Source organism: Pteropus medius, unplaced genomic scaffold, assembly GCF_902729225.1.
Source record: "Pteropus medius unplaced genomic scaffold, Ma_sr-lr_union100, whole genome shotgun sequence".
Classification (NCBI taxonomy): domain Eukaryota; kingdom Metazoa; phylum Chordata; class Mammalia; order Chiroptera; family Pteropodidae; genus Pteropus; species Pteropus medius.
In genome coordinates, this window is record NW_024347791.1 from 15,777,506 (window position 1) to 15,805,032 (window position 27,527).

The 27,527-nt window shown below is 37.3% G+C and overlaps 1 long non-coding RNA gene across 1 annotated transcript in view; it reads left to right on the forward strand.

Annotated features, from left to right (window-relative positions):
* Positions 1-4,928: 4,928 nt before the first annotated feature.
* Positions 4,929-27,527, forward strand: part of LOC120615043 (uncharacterized) — a 173,264-nt gene continuing 150,665 nt past the window's right edge. Inside the window, exon 1 of the long non-coding RNA XR_005656183.1 lies at positions 4,929-5,004. This is a non-coding gene — a long non-coding RNA (uncharacterized LOC120615043). The remainder of the gene's footprint in view (positions 5,005-27,527) is intronic.

The following is a 27,527-nucleotide window of genomic DNA, read 5'->3' on the forward strand; positions in this document are numbered from 1 at the left end:
TCTGTATTACCTTCTTTCTAAATAAATTATAAGCTTCTTGGGAACAAAGACCATGCCTTGACTCTAAGTATCTGTTGATTTGGCTGAGCATTTAACTTGTAGAGCATTTCGAATAGGATTTGATTTTTTTTAAGTTGGTAGAGTAACAAGAAAATACTTTTGGAGGAGTAGGAATGTTTCATCTTCAGAAATCAATCAAGGATTATCCTGCTTTCAAGGAATTTATAGTCTCCTTTGGGAGACAATACAGAAACTCATGAAGGATTTATTGAGGCAAAATCATCTGTCTTAGGTTCTCTTCACAGTGCTATTCCAAGCAGAATGGTAAAAGGAAGCTTAGTTCACTGGACTGGATCTGTGTTGGCTAAATTGAGCACAGAGATCTTCACCTATTGACTTTGGTATGGCAGTGATATACATTTACTGATAAATAATTAAAGTCAGCCAGTTATCTGGTTTGTGCACTTATATCGATAATAGGGTGACGTTTTCCTCTATGGATGGATTTGAAGACATATGTGAATAACCTACAGGTGTATGAATCTAATTTTCAATATGTCCTAATGTTCATCAACACCATCTTCAACAAAAATGCCCCCATATCTCAAAAGTCAATGACAATTTTTATCACAGCTCAGAAAAGACCTTCAGGTAATTAATGATGACACTTCAGGAAACATTTTCCCTTTTGTCTTTTCTATTATTGTAAGAGAAGTCAGTGCCCTAAAGGAGAAGAAATGTAATGGTTCACAATCGATGTTCACAGACGAGACATCTAATCTGAACTTAACCAAAACGTCTATGTTTAGCTGTATCTTATCAGTGTGGAAATGTCAAGCATAGGAAGAGACTTGAACAAATTTCCAACTGATTTCTCATTCTGATGCTTCGGTGTTCAAAGCTGTGTGGCAGAGTTTCAGCGTCAGATAAGACAAAACGGCCTTTGGGGAAAAAAAAGACAACAAATGACAACACTTGCAGTTGTCAAGTTTATGAGAGGAAAATAGATGCAGGAGATGCATTCTAATCATTTCTAGCATTCTCTTCGTCATCTTCCCACCTGTGTGATGCTAACATTTGATTATTACCCAAGCAGGCAGCCTTTAAGAGACAGCAATGTGCTGAATAAAGTCATAATTTGTTGCTACCCAAGACAACTGACAGAACTTGTTTGCATTCTGAATTTTCCATGGCTGGGAGTAGGTACATCAGCATGGCTGGATGGGCCGTGGTCTGTGGAGCAGGATTTCCAGTAGGGCTCCCCTGAAGCTATGGCCAGTTAATGTGCAGAATAGAGGTTTTCAATCATTGAAGTACTTCAGAACCTTTTCAGAATTCCATGCCACCCACAGGACTCTAGCTGACCCCACCCATGTAATTACTGTTGAAAATTGTGCTTTGTTAAAAAAAAAAAAGCTTACATTGGGAAAACTGTAATGATACTCACAATTAAAGAGATGATTAGGCTATCTGTCAGCCTCGAAACATTTGCTTAAGGAAAAAAAGAAATAAAATAAGAAAGATGATGACTTAAATACTAAATAGAAATATTGTTACTGACTTTTTAAGGAATTGTGGGTGGCCTTGGCATTTCATGGAACATGGAGATCTGGAAATTGCTAATAGAGATAACATCATTTCATCTAGAAATCTAACTAGAAGAGACCTACTTGAAGTAGATCCGTAGAACAGTGAGGCCTAACGGTTCACCAAGGGCAGAGGGACCAACTATTCTAAACTATTCATACGATAAGTCACCTAGGTGCTTGTTAAAAGAACAGATTTCCATGACCTTCCCTCTGAAGATTCTGATCCAGGGAAACTGTAGGGAGACCTCGGAACTCATATTTTTAACAAGAGTCCAGGGAGATTTTATCGTTAGACAGATCTGGAAACACAGCTCTACAGCATCCTTCAAATATAGTAGGTGCTCAGTAATGGAATGAATGAAGGAAAGAAACCATAGTGAGCATGCCAGAAGGGCAGTCTCAGCCCCCGTTTTGCTGCATGCTCAGTGCGCCAGGGCTCCTGGCCTTGCACAGCTAACTCTCAGTCGTGGGAGGAATGTCCTTCAGAAGCAGCTGATAAGAGTTGAGGTTTTTTAATGTCACACAGAATAATATTCCTTCCCTTGTGTCCTTTGTTGGAATGTTATAGTGACACACGAGAAGACTATGTCCTCAAAAAGGGATGAATGCTAAGTGTTATAAACAGAAAGAAACTTATTTATGTCTCCATTAGGAAGAATTCTTTTTCGTGAGTGTTTTCTGCTGTAATAGGTCCCACCAGGCATAAACTCTTTCCCTCTTTAACCTGTCCATAAAGGTACACAGGAGAGGTGGTGTTGAGAGCAGTATTCTGATCTCCATGTGGACAGTGCAGCTAATAATTTCTGTACTATCCCAAAGTGAACTAGTTCTTCCTGTTCTGAAATTGTATGTCATGTTAACTTTGCTATGGTCCCCAGGGGAATCATTTTGTAAGCTCCATGGCAAATAAGGAGGATCTCCATCCACACAATTTATAATACCTTGTTACAATAAAAGCCTCAGAGACACAAGAGCTGAAGGAATGGACTGAAAATGAGAGAAGGAAGGTGAAATCTGTGCCTTTATTTCACTGTAAGGTCCTCTGACAAGCTTGGGCACATGGCAGGGTATGCGACTGGACTAAGAAGACACAATTATCCCTTTTGTTCAATTTCTATGGCTGCCTGTTATTATTATGGAGCTAATTTTGTGTCATCTAATTTTTATTGAGGAGATGATAGATAATACACAGGACAAAAAAGAGCTCCAGTGAATTTGTTGAAACTTGTCATGCTCTATCTTTGTGACTTACTAAAAGATTTAGTGAGTATTGCTGGAGGAAAAGGCAACAAGATAGAATTAAGGACATTTGCAGGATGGGCCAGTAGTGGTTCTTAAACTTTGCTGCATGTTAGAAACAACTGGGCAAGTTGTAAAAATTCAAGTACCAGGCCTTGCCCCATACAGTCAAAGTCTGTGGCAACGTGACCCAGGCATTACTTTAAAAAAGTTTTTCCTAGGTAATTTCAATGTGAAGCTGAATTTGAGAACTAGATTTCTAGACTGATCGTATACTCTAGATTTTTCTCGTTATATGTTATTCCTTCTGCCTGGAATGACCCTTCATCCCTTCCTCTGGTGAAGACCTGTTCATCTTTAAACATTCACTACAAATATATCTTCTATGATAGTTAGTTCATTCATTTATTCAACAAATATTTACTGAACTGCTTCCTTCTCCATAGCAATAGCACTAAGTGATGACACAATACATTTTTATTATTTTAATTACTTATTATTATTTTTCTTCCACAGACTTTGAGTTCTTTGTAGCCAGGGATTACAAATGATTTATTTTCGACTTTTATAACACATTTCCCTTTATTTCTTCTATTACCCCAAATTCCTAGCTGGGTGATGCTTGATTCACAAATGCTCAATGTTGAATAATAATGATTTTTTGATGGTATAGTTAATACATCCAGTAGATTTGACGTTGCGATAGTTTGAGTTTTAAAATTAAAAGTTTTGTTTTTATAATGCTCATATTTGTTTGTAATGCCCTTCTCAGAGATGCCCATCATTTTGTGAGTCTTGTTTGCAATAGAATTGAATGATGCTTTCATGGAATGATATGCAACGATTCCAAGATCCATTTCCCAGGCAATATTTGGCATCATGAAATTTTATATTTTGCTAACTTTTTGTACACTCACCTATTCGTAAGTTCACCTGCCTCTTTCTAGTTCACTCACTCCTTCACCCAACATTTAGGGTTTAGGGCCTCTAGACTCAGGCCAGTCCTACTTAACTAACCTTCATCTGCCCACAGAAATCTTGCAGGCTAGTCAGGCTGGTCTCCTCCATATCTCTCAACCGTGTCGGGGTCGTGTGCCTTTCTGCTGACTATTATTCTGAATTGTTCTGGCCCTCCAAGGGCTCACTTCATCCCTGTGTTTTTACCTGACTTCTCTAGCTTTTTCAGAAAAGCTGTACCATACAATTTAGCACTAGCTTTTATTCAGTCTTGTCTATTTTTTATTGTCTAATTTTTTTTTCTTCACAGATTACTCATCTCCTCCCCTGACTGTAGGGGTTGTGTCATGTATTTCTTTCATAGGCCTTGTGGCACCTAGCAGAACAAAGGCCATACTCTAGGTATTTAATAAGTATTTGATTCTTTAGAGGTTTAATTGAATCATACCTGCCATCTGGTAAAATAGGAGTGTTTAACACACAATTTAAAAGATTTGGAAAGTTTTTCTGTGCAATGATTTTCTATAGGACATAATCTAGGAAAGTGTATCTCCAGATCTGGAATTGTGTAATGGGGCTAAATTGTGTCCTCCAAAAATTTATATGTTGAAGTCCTAACCCCCCATTACCTCAGAATGTGACTATATTTGGAGTTAGGACCTTTAAAGAAGTGGTTAAATTAAAATGAAGCCATCAGGTTGGTTCCTAATCCAATCTGACTGGTGTCCTTATAAGAAGAGGGAATGTGGACATGTAAAGAGATATCACGCACATAGAGGAAAGAACTTGTGAGGATACAGCAAGAAGGTGGCCGTCTGCAAGCCAAGGAGAGAAGCTGAGGAAACCAAACTCAATGGCACCTTGATCTTGAACTTCTAGCCTTCAGAACTCTAAATAAATAAATATAGTCGCTCCGTCTGTGGGATTTTGTTATGTCAGCCCAAGCAGGTCCTATGTGTTACCTGTCCAGAGTGACCAGGAACCTCTGGGCGGGTTTTTTAGTTCCCTCTTCTTCTTGCCTCAGTTGGGTGATTCTAGATCATGCCTCTTTGAAACAGAGGATGAAGTTGAGAAGTAAACAGAGATTCCTCCTCCTTTCCCTTTGTCTTCCCTGACAGATTCATGCTTGGTTCTGTGCAAGGGGATCGTGCCTGGAAGCTTTTCTCTCTGTGTTGGTCTTGGATTCAGGTCACTTCCTAAGTGATGAAGCTCAATAAAGGTAAGATCCTCAAGCCTCCAAAATTAGTATTTTTTTTCCTTCAAAAGTCTTTGCTGTCTTGTGCAAAAATATAGTGAGTTAATTGTATTTTAGAGAATTTTTACCTGAAAGAAGTCATCCTAGTTTGTTTTTTCCCCTAAATCAGATCCTGACACAAGGACTTGGGGAAGGTTGTTTATTTTTGAAGCAATTTCAGGAAGCACATTAAGGAAGTTGGGATATAAGACAGAGACAGGAGGCAAGTCAGTAGAGAGTATTTTCAGGGGTGGTTACCTTGTGGGTACCTGAGACTCAATCCTGCCAGGAACTCTTAAAGAGACTGTGTAGTTCCAGCAAGGAGTAAGGAAGCTGGGACAGTTATCCACTATCCTGTGCAGCTCATGAGTACAGGGTTGGTCTTGGAAGGACAAATTCCTTATCACTCTGGCTTACCCTGAGTGTGGGCAGAGTGTGCTCCTGCAGGCGAAGGAAGTCCACAGGCAAAGAGACACAGACTCTTGAGGTAGGAACCCATTGGTTCTTGAAGGGAACTGTCCACTAATCATACCGGCTACTAAAGCTACAGGAGTGGGTCAAGGGGATATTGGTAGGATACCAACTATCTGTTGTAGAAGATGTAGTTTTCAGATTTGAGGAGGCTAGACTTATAACTAAAGTTTTATAACTTATAACTAAAGTTATAACTCACTCTGTTAGGTATCATGAAAACAGATCTTTAGTTGCTTTGGGATTTTTGTGGCTAATTGCTGCTTATCCTCTAAATTCCCATTTTAGAGCCATCCTGCCAGAACTTAATACATTTTTGTAGATCTATAGCAGCTGTTTTGGATGACTCTGGGTGCTCTACTAGAAGTGTACTGGAAAGTATGTTCTATCCCGCCTGCCCCCAAACCCCCCAATAAGCCATATAAGAATGCAAGGATAATTTAGTTCCATCTTTAGCATTCTCATCCCTACCCTAAGGCACTTATTTCCTAGTAAGGGATGTGTGTGTGTGTGTGTGTGTGTGTGTGTGTGTGTGTGTGTGTGTGTGTGTGTGTGTGTTTTATGGGCACATGTGTGTGGTGGGAGTGAGGGAGGGTGTTTTGGACACGGCCATAAGCCTCTATGGTGGCTTCCATTGAGGTTCAGCCATGCTCTGGGCATGCTAAAACTATTGGTGAGCAGAATATGTCTGAAAGCTTTTTGTAAAAAATTTGAAGATCATCCTGGGAGATAATTATTATAAGAGATGAGGCATCCAGAGGTGATGGCTTGATCTGGTAACAAGACTTACTCATCAGAAGAGAAGAGCCATTCTGAGAATAGTGTGCTGTCTATGACTCATATTTATCTCTAGTCCTGGCCTTTCCTTAGATCATGTCTCAGTCCTTCAGAGAGTTGAGGTGAAACCTGAAATGAGAGAGAGAGAGTAAGAGAGAAAGAGAGGGGCAGGAGAGGAGAGAGAGAGAGAGAGAGAGAGAGAAAGAAAATGAGCTTCTTTTTTAGCCCCAACAGTGTCTATGGAGAGGGTTGGGAGAGGGCAGGAGGAATTAGAAGGCACATGTAATATGACAAGTCTTGTTCCTTACCACAGGTGAGATATTCCCTTGCATTTACTAGAGTTGCTTGGGCAGTGCTTTATTGATGAGTGCATCCTGATGAGTTGAAGGGAAAAGCCATAAAATCTGGGTTAGCTGATAAATACAAGGCCATATGTTCACACAGTCCTATGAGGATTGAGAAAACTCTAACAGTAAGTGAAACATTTTTGTTGACAGGGAGAAATTCTTTCATTATTTCCATAATCAAGTTTAGGATAGTCTTATACTGCTTGGTTCAAAGTAGGTGCTCAATAATTTTCATTGAATGAATCAACTTTACTCTTATTTGGTAAATATCAAGAATGAGCAGAATGGCGAGGAAACATGGCAGAGTGAGAGACATCCTCAGATCTCTCCCCCTGAAACAAAAATAAGCTGAACATCTAAAACTCAACAAAAAACACCCAAACTGCACACCAGCATGTCTGAACATGGGATCTGCACATAAGAGCTACCACAGGTGAGAACCCCTGGTGTCAGGGGTAGACTGGGAGAAATAAAGAAGCTGCCTCTTGCAGCCACTGGAGCTCCTTGCGGGAGGAAGGGGAGGGGTGAAGGTGCAGGGACTTTCCTGATCAGCCTGCCTGGAAGTGCCAGAATTTCTACCAGCCGGCAGCAGGACCCAGTCATCAGGGCAGAAAGCAGAGAAGCAGGACAGGACTGCAGAGAAACAACAGCTGATTTTTACTGGCCCCAGTGGCAAAATCAAGGCTGAGCTGCAGCTTCTAACTCCCAACGCAGAGGGCCCATTCCCCCATACCCTTCAAGACCGATCACCACGGAGCCCCAAGAGAATCTGAGCAAATGATATTTCAAGCAAATGGCATTCAGAGAAAAGTGGGAGTAGCGGTACTAATATCGGATGAAATAGACTTCAAAATAAAAAAGGTAAAGATATGGAGGGACACTTCATAATGACCAAATGGAGGGGATCATGAACCGAGAAGATATAACACTTATTAATATCTATGCTCTCAATCAGGGAGCCCAAAATATGTAAAGCAATTACTAATAGAACTAAAGGGAGAAACAGACCAAAACACTATCATAGTAGGGGACCTAAATACCCCACTGTTGATATGGACAGATTATCCAAATAGAAAATCAATAAGGAAATAACATCCTTAAATGATACATTAGACCAGCTGGACATCATTGACATGTACAGAGCCTTCCATCCCAAAACAGCTGCTTATATATTCTTCTCTAGTGCACATGGAGCATTCTCAAGAATTGACCACATATTGGGACACAGAGATAGCCTTGACAAATATAAGAGGGTTGAAATCATACCCACCATATTCTCTGATCCTAATGCTTTAAAACTAGAGATCAACTGCAAAAAGAAATCAGGAAGCACCACAAATAAATAGAGATTAAACAACATGCCACTGAAGAATAACTGGGTCAGAGAAGAAATAAAAAGAGATCAAGAGATACATAGAAACGAATGATAATGATAGTACAACATATCAAAACTTTTGAGACACAGCAAAAGTGGTCATTACAGGCCTACCTCCAAAAACAAGAATGAGCCCAAATAAACAACCTAGCACTTCATCTTAAAAAACTAGAAGAGGAAGAACAAATAAGGCCTAAAGTCAGCAGAAGGAAAGAAATCGTCAAAATTAGAGCAGAAATAAATGAAATTGAAAACAAAAAAAAACCTAGAAAAAATAAATACAACAAGGAGCTTGTTCTTTGAGAAGGTTAATAAAATTGATAACCCCCTGGCTAGACTCAATAAAGAAAAAAAAAGAAAGGACACAAATAAACAAAATCAGGGATGAAAGAGGGGAAATTACGACAGACACTGCAGAAATACAAAGGATCATGCAAGAATACTATGAAAGAGTATATAATAACAAATTTAATAACCTAGAAAAAATGGACCAGTACTTAGAAAAATATAATCTTCTTAGACTGAATCAAGAAGATCTGGAAAATCTAAATAGACTGATTAGCAGTATGGAAATTGAAACAGTCATTAAAAACCTACCAAAAAGTAAAAGTCCAGGACTAGATGGCTTCACCAGTGAATTCTGCCGAACATTCAAAAATTTAATACCTATTCTCCTCAAACTCTTCCAAAAAATTGAAGAGGAGGCAATACTTCCCAACTCATTTTATGAAGCCAATATTACTCTGATACCAAAACCTGGTAAAGATAACACAAAAAAAGAAAACTACAGAGCGATATCTCTCATGAACACAGATGCAAAAATCCTAAATAAGATACCAGCGAACTGAATACAGCAACATGTTAAAAAGATTATACAACATGATCAAGTGGGCTTCATCCCAGGGGTGCAGGGATGTTTCAACATACGTAAATTGTTAACGTTATATACTACATAAACAAATTAAAAAATAAGAATGATATGATCATATCAATAGATGCAGAAAAAGCCTTCGACAAGATATAGCATCCATTTATGATCAAAACACTTAACAAAATTGGTATAGAAGGAAAGTAACTTAACATATTAAAGGCCATATATGACAAGCCCTAAGCCAACATTATACTTAATGGTGAAAAACTAAAAACCTTCCCTCTAAGATCAGGAACAAGACAATGCTGTCCTCTATCGCCACTCTTATTTGATATGATATTGGAGGTCCTAGCAAGTGCAGTCTGGCAAGAGAAAGATTTAAAAGGCATCAAAATAGGAAATGAAGAAGTCAAACTGTCACTATTTGCAGATGACATGATTCTCTATATAGAAAACCCTAAAGACTCCACAATGACACTACTAGAAACAATAAGCAAATACGGTAAAGTCTCTGGATACAAATCAATGTTCAAAAACCCACAGCGTTCCTATACTCTAATAACGAAGTGTCAGAAAAAGAAGTGGAAAAAATAATTCCCTTTGCAATTGCAACAGAAAAAAATAAAATACCTAGGAATAAATTTAACGAAACATGTGAAGGACCTATATAATGAAAACTACGAGACCCTATTAAAAGAAATCGAAGAAGATACAAAGAAATGAAAGATATTCCATGTTCTTGGATTGGAAGAATCAACATAGTTAAAATGACTATATTACCTAAAGCATTATACAGATTTAATGCAATCCCCATCAAAATCCCATTGGCATTTTTAAAAGAAATAGAACAAAAAATCATCAGATTTGTATGGAAGCACAAAAGACCCAGAATTGCCAAAGCCATCCTGAGAAAAAAGAATGAGGCTGGAGGCATCACTCTGCCCGACTTCAAATTATACTACAAAGTGACAGCAATCTAAATGGCATGGTATTGGCAGAAAAATAGACACACAGACAAGTGGAATAGAATTGAGAATCCAGAAGTAAACCCATATTTATGTGGGCAAATAATTTTCGACAAAAAAAAACAAAACATACAGTGGAGAAAGGAAAGCCTCTTCAATAAATGGTGCTGGGAAAATTGGAAGGCCACCTGTGAAAGAATGAAACTAGACTGTTGTCTATCACCACACACCAAAATTAACTCAAAATGGATTAAGAACCTGAATCTAAGACCTGAAACAATAAAATGCATAGAAGAAAACATAGGAACTAAACTCAAGGACCTTGAACTTAAAGAGGATTTTGTGATTTTCACCTCAAAGGCAAGGGAAGTAAAAGCTAAAATAAATGAATGAGACCACATCAAACTAAAAAGCTTCTGCTCAACAAAAGAAACCGTCAACAAGGTAAAGAGACAACCATCCGAATGGGAAAATATGCTTACAAGCGAAGCCTCTGATAAGGGCCTAATATCCAAAATATAGAAGGGACTCATAAGACTCAATAACAACAAAAAAAAAACAAACGATCCAATCAAAAAGTTGGCAGAGGACTTGAACAGACAATTCTCCCTAGAGGAATTACAAATATATGAAAACGTGCTCAACATCACTAGCTATTAGGGAAACGCAAATCAAAACCACAAAGAAATGCCATCTCACAGCTGTTGGAATAGCTATAATCAACAGGACAAATAATAACAAATGTTGGAGAGGATGCAGAGAAAAAGGAACCCTCATATACTGCTGGTGGGACTGAAAATTGGTACAGCTACTATAGAAAACAGTATGGAGGTTCCTCAGAAAACTAAGAATTGATCTAGCATATGAACCAGCAATCCCTCTACTGGATATTTACCCCCAAAGACTTGAAAACCCATATCCAAAAAGATATTTGCACACCGATGTTCATAGCAGCACTTTTCACAGTGGCCAGGACATGGAAGCAACAGAAGTGTCCTACGAGATAGATGATGGGCTAAAGAAGTTGTGGGACATATATACAATGGAATATTACTCAGCCATAAGAAGAGAAGAAATAGTGCCATTTGCGACAAACTGGATGGACCTTGAGATAATCATGCTAAGTGAAATAAGCCAGACTGAAAAAGCTGAAAATCAGATGATATCACTTATGTGTGGGATATAACCCTAAAAGCAACAAATGAACAGGGCAAACAGAGACTCAGGGATATGGACAAACGACTAGTGGTTACCAGAGGGTAGTGGGTGGTGGAGGAGGGAAGAGGTAGACAGGGTAAAGGGGATCAAATATAGGGGATTCGGGGGAGGGTGAAGTAGGTAAAGGGGATCAAATATATGGTAGTTGAAGGAAACTAGACTCTGGGTGGTAATCACACAATAGAATATATAGATGTCAAATTATAATGTATACCCGAAAATTATATAATTGTATTAACCAATGTTACCCCAATAAATTAAAAAAAAAAAGAGGGAGCAAGAATTGGAGACCTGATCCACAACAAATTCCTATCCTCTTTGGGATAAGGAAGCCATTGATTATTTCTTAGTTGCTGTGTCTTACAGAAATAAATACATGTGATAAGAAAACAGTATAGATATCTAAATGACTGTCACTATGACAACTTCAGCGACATCAAGTTACTGCTGAATAGTCCTTTAACCAATTACTCTTAGTTTAGCATCATTTGCTAGCGGTGTTTCTTGGGAAAGTTATTTAACATCTCTGAGCCTTGGTTATTCTGAAATATTGAGATAATATTACCTACCTGGTGATACTCTTGAGAGTATTGAAGAAGATAATGTACATGAAGTGCTTAGCACAACACCTGGGATATGGCAAGCATTTAATAATAATAACAGGTCATCTAGACTATTACATTAATTGTTATAATAGTTTAGATAATCTATGAGTATGCTAAATAAGATCCATCTAGGGAATTGCCTCTATTTTGTTCTTTAGTCGGTTTTCTAAGAATACATATTTAATGTAACCTTCATAACTTAATTTTTTAAAATAAAGCCTTTGTTGTAGAATCTTGTAAAAAGTTTCATGAAGTTTAGATTAATTCTCTCTGTCCAGTGCTTTTGCCCTATCTATTTTTTACTCCCTCAAAGAGTATAACAGATGAGGCCTCATTTCCTCTTGTATCAAATGGTTTGTCTCTTCTGCCTTTTGGTATCAACTTTTGCTAGTTTACATCTTTTTCAGCTAAACCAATACCTAAAACTAGGGTCTATTGTGTATTTCTCTGAGTATCTCTTGTAAGTCGTTTGAAGAACATTTGCTAAGCTCTGTGAAAGTGCATATTGTCTAGAAGACAGAACTATTTTTAGCTTGAAGGTAGAGCTGTGTTTTTCCTTCTTGGCAAATTCCTTTTCTCTTGATGAAAGCCAAAACTTGAAGCTAGTGGTGACAGGTCAGGGTCTTAATTGCTGTGCTGTTGGAAATAAGGAGAGATGTTTATTGCTAATCAAGTAAAGAACAAACCAAATTTTATCAGTGTAGTAAGATGAGCCCACTCTGTGGGCTAGTCTTATAAAACACTTTTTCTAGTGAGCCTGGGAAAACTTGTGCAGTGGTAATAATAAAAACGGCATATGGTCTTCGCAGGAACTTTGTCATACATAAGCAATGTGCTGTAGGTGTGGTAATGAACATCAGGTGTATTTGGCTCAAGACTTCTAAACTTGAGGAAGAGGAATTTTGCTTTTTTGCACATATTGGAATGTGTTTTTGCATTTCTGGTATTTTTTAAAAAATAACTTAAGAACGACATTATTTTTTTATTCCTTATTGGAAGTTGTACTGGTCAGCATAAGAAAATACTTAAGATCTTCAAAGGAATGCTGTGGAGGTTTGGAAAGCATTTGGTTTGGCTTGAAGCAAGTTTGGCTAGTGAAGTGACAGGCAGACAAGAAAGAACAACAGGTGAAAAAATGTGGAGTTTCTTTCATCTTTCAAAGGATTTTCTTGATGAATTGAAACAGCCATGAAAATAAGCACTGGCCTTCGTGCCCAGTGGCCTAAAAATACTTAGAGAGGGCCAAATCAGAATCAGGCAGGGGCCTAATGAAAATCAGGCAACAAGCCTAGGCCTAATTAAATATGTGCTGCCTCCCCCGACTTTTAAAAATTCCCTTTGGCTCAATTTTTAACAAAAAATCTGGTTTTGTGGTAAAGAGATATTTCTCTTCTTTGACTCAGAGTTAGTAATGACTAGCAAAGGCAAACAGTGATATTCATTATTCAGTAGAACCAATGAAAATTTTGGTTGGCTAAATAGATTTTCTTGCTGGCCTATTTCTTTTTAAAACTGCTTATAAAAATTAATATATTTCTGGGCTAACGTAAATAGTATCTCTTGAAATGGCTGAATGCAAGTCAGAGACAAAAGTTTTCACTTTGCTTGGAAAACACATTGCATTAGATTGTAATGATGTTTTAGAACAGCTTTTAAAGATGTTGATTGAACTTCAGTAGTTTCCCAAACTTGTTTAAAGCAGTGTTTGGGATCTGTGAGTCATGAATAATTTTCTAATTAAGATCACAAAGCAGATGTCTCCATAGAATTCTGCAAAACTTTAAAACATATTTGAACAATGTGAAATTGACATACGAGTAGAACATTTTCTCCAATGTCCTAGTTAATAGACTGGGTACACAGAAGACCTGGGACTAGATCACAGACTTTCAGACTCTCAGTTGAGGGACTTCTTTCTTGCCAGTACCTCCCATAAAGAAGTTGCGGCTTAATTTAGCATTTGAATACAAATAAAACTTTCATGTAACTCGAGGAGATAACATGCTTAATTTATTACAGCACATTTATGAATTTCTAGGAGATGCCTAAATAATAATAATCGGTCAATCTGTTTTGTGTCTTTCTCCAAAGCCTTTGCTTGGGGAGCAACTTTTGAAGTCAATGATGATGCCAGATTTGGAAGAATTCTAGAGGCAGGTGTTTGGAGAGCAGTGTGGATGAGAATCAGACCTGCAGATGGTAGGACATTACATGTATGTATGTAAAATGATCACAAGACAGTTGAATCTTGTGACAGATCATTCCTTTTAAAGAGAAATACAAATGTCAGGATTGCACTCATGGGTCAGCACCATCAAAGGATAGTGATAAATAATGACAACAACAAAAACAACAATAACAAACCCTGCAGCTTTTAAAGAAGTCTGGTACCCTGTTTCCCTTTTGTAATGCTTAATGAAAAGCTGCACAAAAAATTTCTGTGCATTTGAGGATTTTGGAATAAGCAAGAGGCAGGAACAGAAGCTCACGTGCTCTGTCTTTACTGGCTTTAATTGTTTTGATTTCAGGCTTAGCAGCAAAATGTTCCTGCCAAGTGAATGTACGTGTGTGCGGGATGTTTTCTGCTTTGCTTCACTCAGGTGTTTGAAGAAAGGCCCTGGTTTGTATCAGTCAGACATCAGTTTGGTGTAAGAGAAAACACACCCCTTGAAACAATTAAGGGATCGCAACTTATCATTAGCGTGAATAATAGGTTGCAATGTCTACTTAGAATAGGGTTTTAGAAATTAATTACTGGGATAGGTCATAAAATGCTTCAGTGTTTTCTAACTATTAAAAACTACAATTCAACAATTAGACGAAGAAAAATATTTAGGGCAATATATTTATCATCATTTTAGAAAGGGGTTGGCAAACTTATTCTGTAAAGATCCAAACAGCAAATATTTTAGGCTTTGTGCTTTCATAGCATAAAAGCAGCCATAGACAATAAGTAAGTGAATGAGCATGTCTGTGTTCCAATAAAACTTTATGTATCATGTATTATATTTCATATAATTTTAATATGTATTAATGCTTTATTTTTCCTTTGATTTTTTTAAAGCATTTAAAAATGTAAAAACCACTTTTAGCTCTGGGTTGAACAAAAACAAGCACTTTGGCCCAAGGGCTTTAGTTTGCTGACTCCTGCTTTAGAAAAGAAGGTACTGTTATTTGGAAGCTATACTGGTCTACATAAGAAAATACTTAAGATCTTCACTTATTATTTATACTAAGATGTCCGAGCATTATTTTAAAGAGCAATGCATTGTTTTCAACTCACAAGTATTTTATAATTCTGTTCCAATGATTATTTTTAAAATACGTTGTAAAATACATTTCAAGACTGCAGTATGAGGGCTAGCTGAGTGGCACGAGGCTCGACAAATTAAATTCTGATTGTGTTCCTCTACTTATGTTCCAATTCTGTTTATCAGTGAAAGGAACTTGTGTCATTGCCTCATTTATAGCAATGAATAAATCTGTATAATTTTACAAAAGAACAACTGTACGGATTCTCTTGCTGCCTGAAGACTTGAGTGTTGAGCTACTCTATATAAAAGTTTCCATGACAATCTGGCCTGAAAGAATGACAGGTTTGCCCTCATGGGGAATTTCTCATTAAGGAAGCTTTTCTTTTACCAGGAAGCTTTATGGGGGCTTAATAGTGGGCCAAACAGAAAGGACCAAACAGGACGCTTTCATAAACCATACCTTATACCCACCCTGGTCTGAAAGAGAGCTTGTTTCCTCTTGTGTGTGGTGATGGGGTGATGTTCAGAAGCCGAGAGGTTACAGAGGACCACCATGCTACCCTGGGGTCCTTGCTTCCTAGTGGTAACCTAGAGACCCAGACACAAGCATGTGCTATTAATATATGAGCTAAGCCAAGAATTATAGGCCTCTAGCTTTCTCTGTTGAAAGGCAGTATGTGGAATGGTGAAGTGAGTGGGCTCTGAGCTTGACTGAGTTTTTATCCTGGCTCTGCCATTTACTAGCTGTGTGACTTTCACCTCTCTATGCCTCAGTTTCCTCCTCTGAAAAGGGGGCATGGTAATAATGATGTCTATCTCTTAGAATTGTTGTGGTGCATGATACATGTAATACATTTTCAAATAGCACCTGGTACATGGTGGTGAATAATAAACAATAGCTATCATGATTTTCTTTCTTTTTAGCGTTGAAAGCAATACGAACTCTTTTTCTAAAGGGAGATTCCTTCCCTAAGGTATAATCGCTATAACAATATCCTTTAATATATTACTTTTTCTTTCTTATCCATTATCACTCCTTCATTCTACTGATCTATACCTTCTAGCCACCTTGTCCTAATGCACATTTGGGATCTTGGTCTTAATTCTTTTCCCACCACCACACTTTATTATAAACTCAGTGATCTCCTGGACCTAAACTGAGTAACACTTGACTCACATATAAGACGGACATGTAGTTCATGGGGTGTAACCTAATATATTGCCATGTAGTCGTGGCACAGCCCAGTCTGGATTTGGCTGGAACTCAGTAGGTTTTTGGGGCAGCTTTATAGTAAGCTGCTCACTCAATGCCTAGAGCTAAGAAGCTGAAGGGATAGATCCCAATGAGGGGAGACTGGTGGCATTTTGCATACGGGCTTTACGTCTCATCATTGTTTAGTAGAATGTTCTGTGTTCTAAGGACCTTCAATCAGTACTTTGTGCTTGACTAGTGTGTTGGGTTTGGATTCCCTTTCCTGTCAACTTCTTTCTGGGTTGGAGGGAGAGGAAGCCTTGAATGTTGCGCTACACTGTCTTAAATCCAGCTAACACTTTGTCATCTTTCCTTTTGGGCCTATTCTACTTGGCACTGGAACAGAATGAGTGTGGACAGTTGTTGAAGGAAATTTTTCTTTTAGTTAATTACTATCCTGGATTTGTCTATTCCTATTTTCTTGGAATAAAAGTGAGATGCTATTTTTTGGACTACTCAACATACAGAAAGTAGGAGTTTTCCCCCCCCCCTTTTTCTAGAGAGGATGCATTGTATAATTTATGAACAAAAGCAATTCTGAAACGTTTTAATATGTTTGCATAAGAGGAAGCCATGTTTTACCAGTGTTACATGGGTTTTGCTCTTTTGAATGATGCTAAAATAGCAATTCTTAGTCCTATAGGAAACAATGTCTGCATTAAATACCTGCTTTTCCCTTAAAAGCATAACACAGGCCTAGTTTTTCCTCTCATATTTCTTTACTCCTTAGGTATCTCCTTGGTATCTCCTTAGGTATCTTCAAAGGGTACTTAGTATATTCAAGAAATACCCTGAGAATAGTGGAGAATAAGACTGTGGCCCTAATATAGTTTTATTTGATCGAAACAATTCATCTATATGACATTCACTGTTGTGTTAATCACTTATGCTCTAGGCTCATGTAGAGTTTACCTTCATTTATTGATGCATCTTTCTCCAGCATACCAGGTTCCTACTGTGTGCAAAGGGCCAAACCAAGCCATAAATTTGGACAACAAGGCACACAAAGGCCTGTTTCTGTTATTCATTTCAAAGGTGAAATTTTCTCTGCAATATTTTTACTGTAGACTTCCTGGAGTACAACCCAGTGGTGTTCATGATGACTCTGTTTTGCTAAGGAAGAGAGAAAGAAGGAAAGTAAAATTCTTAGTATTTATTATATGCTACTCATTGTACATACATGACTTTATTGAATCCTTCCATTAACCCTCAGCGTCAGTACTATTGTTCCCTTATTATTAATGAGAAAACTGAAGTGTAGGGATTAAGTGACTTGCCTAAAGCCACATAGCTGGCAGGTTGTAGAAAGCTAAGATTCACAGGCAGGTCTGTCTCTTTTCACTAGCCCAAACTGCTTCACTTCAAGCAGAGGTGGTCTTTGTTAATCACCTGGCAGAAAATGGTCACTTGGGATGTAGAAAAGTATCCTCTAAATGTACTTAACTTAAACAAATTATTATAGAAACAGGTAGAAAACATATGTTGCTTTTCCAGATTTTAAATAGTAAAAGTTCGAAGCTAAAATTACTGAAAAGTGAATCCAATTACATAATTAAAATAAACTGTGTATATAGGTCTTTACCAGAGAACCAGACATTTAAAATGAATATTCCACAAACCTAATTAAATCCACAGTCTTTATCAGAGTAAGATATAATTTAATAAGCACAATCTAGACTGTAAAAATGAACAGGGGTCTGTGTAAAAATGAACAGGGGTCTGTTTGGTTCTAAATATAACAGTGATGATCATATTTTTAGAATATTTTTTAATTATAAAAGAATTGCCAACTAAGGATTAAAAACTCAGAGATTCTTGCAAATGCTTAAGAGCAACCACAAATTCTTGCTGCAAAGCAGAGACAAAATAGTCTTCATTTTTGTGCCAGAATTTCCTTTTGGCTTAGAAGACCAGGCATACAAAAGAGAAAATGGGGAGATTTGCTATTCTAAAAGGTTTCCTGATATACTTTGGAGAAAAGTTGTAAAAGACATGAATTCTTCTAAAATAGGTTATCTGTGGGTTATCTTTCTTGTTACCATACAAAATTCTTTCACTTTTCTCAGTCTTGGTTTCTATTTTTGTCTGCAAATGGTAACAACTTCTCTATCTAGGTTTTTGAGAGGGTCAAATGATACGTAAAAGTCCTTTGGGATGGTTAAAATATTATTCATATGGAATAGTAATTGCATGCAGATAATGTCTTTCAAAATTTTCCAATACATTTCTCCTGTAGTAATACAATTTGTCCCCCTATCACCTGCTCTCCAATATTGCCCAAGGGGAAGAACAGGGAGAATGTTATCGAGGAGACAGGGAGAATAAGAAAGGAAGACAGTCTTGCCAGTCAAAAGGGAGAAGGTGAAAACATTTCCAATTCTAGGAGGCAGAGGGAGAAGAGAGAGAGAAAGGATAGAAGGAGGAAAGAAGGAAGGAGGGAAAGAAGGAAGAAGGAAGAAGGAAGGAAGGAAGAAGGAAGGAAGGAAGGAAGGAAGGAAGGAAGAAGGAAGGAAGGAAAGAAGGAAGGAAGGAAAGAAGGAAGGAAGGATGAGAGGAGGGAAAGAGAGAGGGAGGGAGAAGGGTAAGAACTCAATTGTGTGCTGGCTCCATGCATGAAAATTCCCACAAGATGTGTAGAAACATCCAGAAAGGTTTTAGAACTCATAATTCTCCTCTCTCTTGAGAGAGGAATAAAAACCTATTACAGAAGTTCTGAGATCAGTATGGCCCTCCATGATGTAGAAACGGTAGAACAGGATTGTTAAGGAGCCTACATACATGGTCCTGAGACAGTATTTCTAGTTGCCCAGGGCCTGTGCAAGGCATGTACAAGATCCAGAAATCCTCATGAACAAAAAGGAGAAGGTTTAAATATTTGAGAGAACTGGTAGACTAGAACAGGTCCAAAAATGCTCTACCACCTGTTAGACAGCTGAATATCAGAAAGTCAGATAATACTATTGGTGAGGGAAGTGGGAAACCCTCTTGCACTGTTAGTAGAAGTCTAACTGGTATAGCTATTTTGGGGAGTTATCTGGCAGTGCTTAGAGAAATCTGGCGATATACACTAAGATTCCCACTCCTGGGTATATACTTGAGAGCCACTCTTACACAGGACTATAAGGAAGCATGTATGGGTATGTTTATTGATGCTCTATTTGGAAGGCAGAAAGTTGGAGGCAATTGAGGTGTCTATTGCTAGGAGAATAAATTAGTCAATTATGGGATATACTTCTGTAGTGGAATTCTATGTAGCACTCAGATTAATTATCCAGATGTACATAAAACATATGTTGAACGAAAAAAGGGAAAATTTGTTCTGTAGCACAATTACATGTATATGAATGAAACACATACAACAACGGAAACTACTCATCTATGTCACATAAAGAGATGATTTCAAGACTAGGATGGAATTTAGTAAATTGCTTGTTATTTAATTCTCTGATGTGCTGTAAGATGAAACATTTACCCCTTGAGATTAATTTTTCACTGACTGATCAAACTCAATGTACTGTTTATGTTCTCTGTAACAGGAACTTTAGAGTATATAAATTTTTAAGCAACAGTCTGATATCCAAAAAGATGCATTACTTTCATCTGAAGTAATTTGAAGTTCAACTGGGTAAAATACTGCTACTATTTAAGCTCCTTGTTATAAAATATGGATCCAGTTAATCAGATTTATAGTGTGAAGCTGGGACTCTCTCTGATGACTAGAAAAGGCACTCTAATGTTTTTAACATATTATCCTCTGTGGTCTTCATTATTCACCAGCTGCATCTTGACCATCACTTTACCTTTCTTGATCTTGGTTTCCTCATCTGTAAAATGATTGGACTAGTTCATTGCTCCCTAAAAGTGCTATGATTTCACAAAAACAAAGCCAAAAAAGATGATTAACATTCTACTTACTAGAAAGTTCTCCTGCTGTAATACCAATAGCTTATCAGGGCGGCCCAGGGCCATGAGAAGTTGATAAGCATTAATTTTAAAGGTGAGGGTGAATCAAATTCTATATCCACTTTGTTACTTTGAGTCACCCAGTGTTTTTCAGAATCAGGCATATCTAGAAGTCCAGTGAATTATTCTGTAAATTATTCTTAAAAATAGAATTGCATGGTGGTGTAATTCCATTATCAGAGTCCATGATTCTGGATGGTTTTAGAAGTAAAATTGTTACTACAAAGTCTCTTTGAGTGCTTCCAGTATAAAAATAATCTTGGATGGTGTTAAAGATAGTCCAGTAAAATAATAATAAATAATAATGATAATAATGATAATAATAATAAATACTTAATATTTATAACACTTGCACAGTGTACTAAGTGCTTTCCAAATAGTAACTAAGTTAATTTTCAGAACAACTCTGTGAGACAGGTACTATTATTATCTAATTTTATGGAGGAGGAAAATGAGGCACAGAGAAGTTAAGTTGCTTAGTTTCATAGCTAGAGAGTGGGAGAGATGATATTGGAACCCAGGCTGTTCAGCTCAAGAGTCCATGCTTTAACCACTGCGCTTACTATCTGACCAATACGCAGTATAATGAAGTTCTAATTTACACCAAATTTTGATATTAGAAATTTTCCTGGACTTTATGTTTTGAATAATGTTCCCATTAATTAACCCATAGTCAGTTTTCGGAGAAAGATAATCAGGAAAAAAAGCCATTGGGTTGGTTCCCTTACTCTGATTCTTCTTTCAATCTTGCCTCTTCTAATAACAGTGTATCTAATATTTATTCACTTCTTCCTCTGTACCAGATAAATTTATTAACTTGTTTATAACCCGTATGACCCATATGAGGTTCACATGGTTATTAGCCCCATCTTACTGATGAGCAAACTGAAGATTACAAGGGTTATGTATTTTGCGTGTGGTCGTTTGTCTAGTGAGTATCCAAAGGAGCAGCCTCCAGGACAGAGGTGAGCCCCTTGCAAGACTGCTTCTAAGAATGCTTAATATTTCAGGGGGCTGAGTTTCTCCATTTCTAAAGTAAGGTGTTCAAATGTTTTCTAAAGTACCAGCCAGCTTTAATTCTTTATACTAATGAGTCTATTATTCCTGTGGTCATGGCTTCCCATTTAGTATGGGCTAAAATAGAATTTCAAACCAGGCTCAAAAATTTTGTCTCTCAAAGAGCAATTAGGGGATCGTTTTATAAACTATATAAATGTCTAACCAATGTACTGTATACTTGAAATTAAAAAAAAAAAGTGATGTCTTAGACAACGCCTCCCCCATCCCCCAAAAAAAGAGCACAGGTCTTTTTCAAAGGTTGTATGTTATAAAGCGGCAACTTAGGTCATTTCACTAGAATTGGTATCTCACTTAACTAGCAGCTTTGAAGGCTTTCCAACTACTGAAAAAAAATTTCTCTTGTTTTGGTAAATCACAAATCTTAAATATATTAAACAACAAAACATAGTAATATACAGAAAAATATATTTTTATTCCTTTTCTCAGATATTATTTTAAAACAAACATTGTTATTATTTATGTTATACAGACTTTCATTAATAAAGCATTTTTTTAAGTAGTAAAATTTTCTTTAAAAAGATAGTATTTTACATTACGGGAGGCATTAAACCTGATTAAGTTTTGCTGGTATTCACATCTTAAAAAAAAAATCTTTCAAAAGTTGAGCCTGAATTTTTAAAGCCTAGGATGGAATTTACCTAAACCTAGTTTCGTAGTAAAAACTAGCAGATGAGAGACTGAGGTAGAGAAAAGGTCATGACTAATTGCCTGGGAACGCTTCCTCATCCTTGAAAAGAGGTGGTTAGAGCTGGGTGAGGAAGTGGGGTGGTATGACCTTGTGATCCTAGATGCCTTGTTTATATTTCCTTATCGTGAATCTTCTTGCTAAAAGTAAAGTGTTGGTAAAGTGGCTTTAGTCTGCCCGGGAGACTCTTGGCCTTGGTCCAAACCTAATATTATCAGAAATACATTCTTTACCTTGTATAGCACTTGCAAGTTCTTCTAACGAGGTCCACACATGGTAGCCAATTAGGCAGGATAACCCAGTGCCTTGGGCAGAGGAGAGCATGCACTCTCACTATCTGTAATGCAGGGGTTATCCACCAAATGTGGCTTTGTGTGGCATGTCCAGGGGACTGATGCCAAAGTTTTGTTTTGTGGGATAGAAATAAGTAGCATTTTGTATTTGTGAGTCTCGAAAAGACCACCTAGATTTGGATTCTTATTTGATAAAAAAAAAAAAAAAATTAGAGCTCATTTTATTTTGAGATAAAACTATAATCTATTTCAAATTAAGTATTTAAATTACTTAAAGATATCCTCCCTCCCATGTGGCACGACCTGGTAAGGTACTTAGGTCACTTTCTGTCTGGGTTCCTTCCTCCTGGAGGGCCAGACCTTCCAGGAGGACACAATACTCAAGGACTAGGGTTTGAATTTTACTCCCTGTCATTCAAACCCTGGCACAGATGAAGGGAGGCAGCCCCTATTCGAGCTGAGGCCTTCCACTAGATCCCTTCTGATTCACAGAGTTCCATGAGATCCACACCAGCGGGGGCTCCCAGAAATAATACAACTGTGTTTCCTATTCTCTGATGGTGAGAATTATTCTACTATCCTGCCTCTCTTTTGGTTTAATTAGGAAAAGCATGGAGCTCAGCCATGGCAGGTCTATTTATATTCACAAGTTAGCACTTCACTTAAATTTTCCTTCATCCTTTCTTTCATATGTAAGATGTCTCAATTCTTTGTGGAGAAGGAAAAGATATAAAGAGCTAAGGTCCACCCCATCTTTTCTTCCATTGATTTCAGGGTATTTGTTTCCTTCTCCACTCTGGCAGAATAAAAATTATATTTACTTTTGCCCTCTTCCTAAAGACTTGAGAAAAACAATTAAAATCTGCTTCCTTTTCTCTGGCCTGTATGTGAATATATTATATGCTACTGCAATAATGGCTTCCTCCTTAGTTACATCCAGCAGGGCCAAACCTTGGCTCACACCCTGGGTAGGATCATTAGACCAGCTTTCTGGCTTTTGAAGTTGGCTAGGCCTGGTCAGTGGATGAACCTAGAGACTACAAGGCAGGATATTGGGTGGGCTTGACTGACTCAATTAATTGTACGTATGAGAAAGCTTGCTCAAGAATTTTTTTCTAGTGCAATCCCCATTATTTCAACTTGAAGGTCTGCTTCAATAAAAGTCATTTTATTATCAGTATCAAAATTTTCCGCATAAAAATCTGGCCCAGTGGTGGCCATTGGCAGTTTAGTAAGATTCAGATGGCAAACAAGCCATCTGAAAGATGTAAAATTCTTAGACATGCAATAAATAGCTCCCAATCCTGGTACCACAAAATATCAGCAAACCCCAGGTTCACTTTCTGCTTCCAATAGATGCTTTTGATTCACAGATACATTAAAATTACATTGGAAATATAAATATCCAAAGTAAAAGGCATGTGATAGAGACTATTTTACCTGTCCAGGAATATTTTATGCTTTGATGAGAAGAAGATGTGGCAGCCTGACACATTTGAAATTCCAGAAGGGAAGGAAAGCCAGACAGCCCTTAAAGAAAGACATATCATATAGAATCACCTCCAATATTAATGGATATAGTTAGTATAGCATATCAGGAAACAGACTGCTCTTATTTTCTTTCTCTGGGAGTACAAGGTATGTAGGAATCTAATGTCCTTTGTAAAAATATTTCTGTATTTATTGGTTATCCTCCCTAATGGCTATTCTCTCAAAAGGCAAACATAGTTTGAGTCCCAGAATTTGGATTTAGCCTTAGAGATTCTCTAAATACCACTTGTCTGATGTTTCTTTAATAGGGAGATTAAATGCAAACATGAAATTAGCTTCCTTGAAACATTCACTTTGAACTTTGCTTTTCTGCTACTGAGGAGATGATCTTTTGAACGGATGCCCTGCCGCATCATCGACAGAGCTTGACATGGGCCAGGCTTGCTTAGCCGTTTTTCCTTATTTAGCTCACTCAATATTATTGGCAGGTTGCTTCCGCTAAAACCCCTATTTTCTAAAGGATTTTTGACAACTTCACGTAGGTTCAGTATCTTTCGAGGGAAGTTGTGCTAACTGGGCAGAAAGACTGAAGCACCAATTATAGCAGCAGCAGAAGCGGAGTTGCTTTTGTTCTATTGGAAATACAAGGGAATCCTGTGCGGGCCGATATATAGAGCCTGTGATGCAACTTTTAAAGTAAAAGACGACTGAGAAATTGTTTAAATTATATAGTGTTCCTTTCCTGAATTGTCTTGGAGGACCTTTTTACATTATTTCAAAATTCCCTAATTACTTTTGTAACTTGATGATTAGCATAATCAGCTGTCCTTTAAAAAGGAGAATTTAGTTTTATGATGAGCATGGCTTTTTCCCTCTTTTTTGGCAATATATAAAAGCAATTGCATCTGCACTGTTTTTTTTCCCTTAACTTTGGGGAACTCAGGCTAATTGGTGGGATAGTCTTTTAAGTTAAATTATTTGATGCATTTGCTAAAATATGAAGACTGAAAAACACACAGCTCTTAACTTGTCATTTTGGTAGTGCCATCCACTGATGAACAATGAATCGTTTGCTAATGAGGAACATTGATTCTTGTACGCGACTCTGTGTGTGTGTGTGTGTGTGTTTTAATGCAAACAATTATTTATTTATTTTTTTAATAAACCTGGCAGAAACTGAGAATGCCACTTACTAGACATAGGAAATGTTCTTCCATTCACACTTCACAAATACATTTTATGATGATCCTGGCTGTATAAGGAAAGCTTTATGATTTAATAAGGGACTTTATACAAAATATTTGGATGTTACATACAGTATGAATAGTCCTCTTTTTAAGTAAACACATCATGCAATACTCTAATAAAGAAGGTAAATTATTTTATGTATTCTCCATCCTGAAAATTAAAGTCCCATGTATTAAACTGAGAAATGAAGTATTATGCAGCCTTATTAGCCAAAAAAAGAGGACAAAACCACAAAGATAGAAGCAGCAAGTGTAAAGTTGGGGATTATTGGAAATTCTATGATTCAGGAAGGAAAATGCATAGTAGACAAAAGATGCTCAGGTTGCTGCTGCATGAGAAATGTAAACTGTGAAGAAGCAACTGGAATCATCGGTGTTCAGCTGTTAGATTTCAATAATCAGCATTTTAATGGCCTTAGATAAAAACATTTTAAGGCTGGCATATTATTTCCCCTACTTCTTATCATTTGTAATAGAGAACAATGGGAAATTAATAAAAAAAAAATTTCAGAGATCACTTTATTAAAATAATTTTTCCACAAAGATACACATGCACGGTCTTTGGAAATACCCATTAAAGTATCAAATTTTATTTGAATTTGTGTACTATATTCTGTGGTTTAGAGATTTTTTATGTTTATATTAATTCACTTGATTAAATGCTTGATCAGCATCAAAATATCCTATTTAAAAGTCGGACAAAATAAATAAACAGCAAATCCTCATGAGCAAGGACATATTTCATGATTTATGGACAACTGTCTTTCAAGAATCATTGTTTCACATTGATCTCATTGATAGCTATCATTTTTTGAGTGTTTACTAAGTTCTAGGTATAGTGTTTACTAAATAAAATATTATTTTATTAAATCATTATGACTGACAGAGGCTCACAGAGTTTAGGTAAAAAGCCAGAGGTCATATAGTGAGTAAGAGGAGAAACTATGTTTTTGTTCCCATCAGCCTGGCTTCATATTCTATGTGCATTCCATTATAGTATTTTTCATCTGGCAATTTCCATTGCAAACATTTTCCTGAATTTTTCTACCACTTATCCTTACAATGCCATGGCTACAGGTCAGGTACTAATGCTTAAACAAACAATGCATTCCTTTCTTGCCTTCCTTAACATCTTCGTGGCTACGTCAGACAGGACCAACTATTCTTGGCGTCCCCATGGAGGCTGATACGAGAACTCTGCTTGAAAGCTCTTGGGTATATTCTTAGCCTCTGCCTTCTAACTTGGTGATATGACCAGAAGGGTCATCTATGCCTATGAGAAAGATCCTGGGTGGAGCAGAGCTGTGGAGCCTTCCTCCCCATGCTTTTCTCCTTGCTAGTCAACACAGTCTTTATTGAATTTCTGAGACTCCAGGACAATCTTGCCTAGTTGACACCCAGAAGCATTCCAGAGGAAAGAGTGAGCAGGACGCTTGAATTTCACGGTGCAGTGGGGGAAAGGAGAAAACCCCTGCTCTAACCTTGAGCCACAGGACTGACACAAACCATAAGTATTATCCTTAGGGAAAAGGAACAGAAAAAATTCGGACAGTTCTGCTGCTTGGTGGGACATACTCTCCCTCTCCATTTTTTTTTCTTTTTATAAGGAGATATTAGATAGGGATAGAGGAGTTTGTAAAATACATTCTTGCCAATGTGGCTAGAATATGCTTTTGGAATCTGGAGAAATCTTGCATAACAATGTTAATTTTTATGGCATAGTCTGGATAGAGCATTCTGACAGTGGGAATCAGCAAAAGAAAAAATTTTTATGCAATACATTAGCACTCTTTGGCATATTCCCTCTTCACATCTTCCTGTTCTTCCCTCCCTTCCTTCCTTTCTTCCTCCCTTCTACCTCTCTCCTTTCTTCCTTTTTGCCTTTCTCTCCTTTTAGAAAAAAATAAGCACCTAGTATATATGAATATATGCCGGTTGCTGGGATATGGATATTACCCTGAGTAATATAATATATTAATATTACATATATATATACAATATACCATAATTGATATAATAAGGGAAATTTAACATATAGTAAATGCAAATAAGATGCTGGAAGAGTTCAACTTTTATTTATTTATTGTGATTAGGCGTTGGGCCAGTGTTGGGATCATAGCTGTAGTTTAAAGATCAGTGGAGGACACACCTGCAATTGGGCATTTACAAATATGGGATGATCAGTGCTAAATCTCATTCTTTCAACACATGTTTTTATAGCCTAGTAAATGTCAAGCATTCCTTAAGAGAGGTTGAAATGAATTCATGGACAAGGTCTCCTTTGAACTGGACCTGGAAGGGTAGGTTTGAACACAGAGATGGGGGAGAAAAGCATTCATGTTTGAGAATGGGGAGAGTGACGGTAAACATTTAAGATTTTAGGAGGAAAATAATAATAGTAATAATAACAATAACTAACCTCATGTAATGTTTAATCTGTGCCAGTTACTGTTTTAAATATGTGGCATATGCTTTATCAACTTGAATGTTCCTCATAACATCCCTGTGATCTGGTTACTGTTGCCATTTTATACATGGAGAATTTGAGGCACAGAGAGGTTAAATGACTTGTCCGAAGCCACACAGCTAGTAAGGGGTTGGTCTGGGGTTCAAA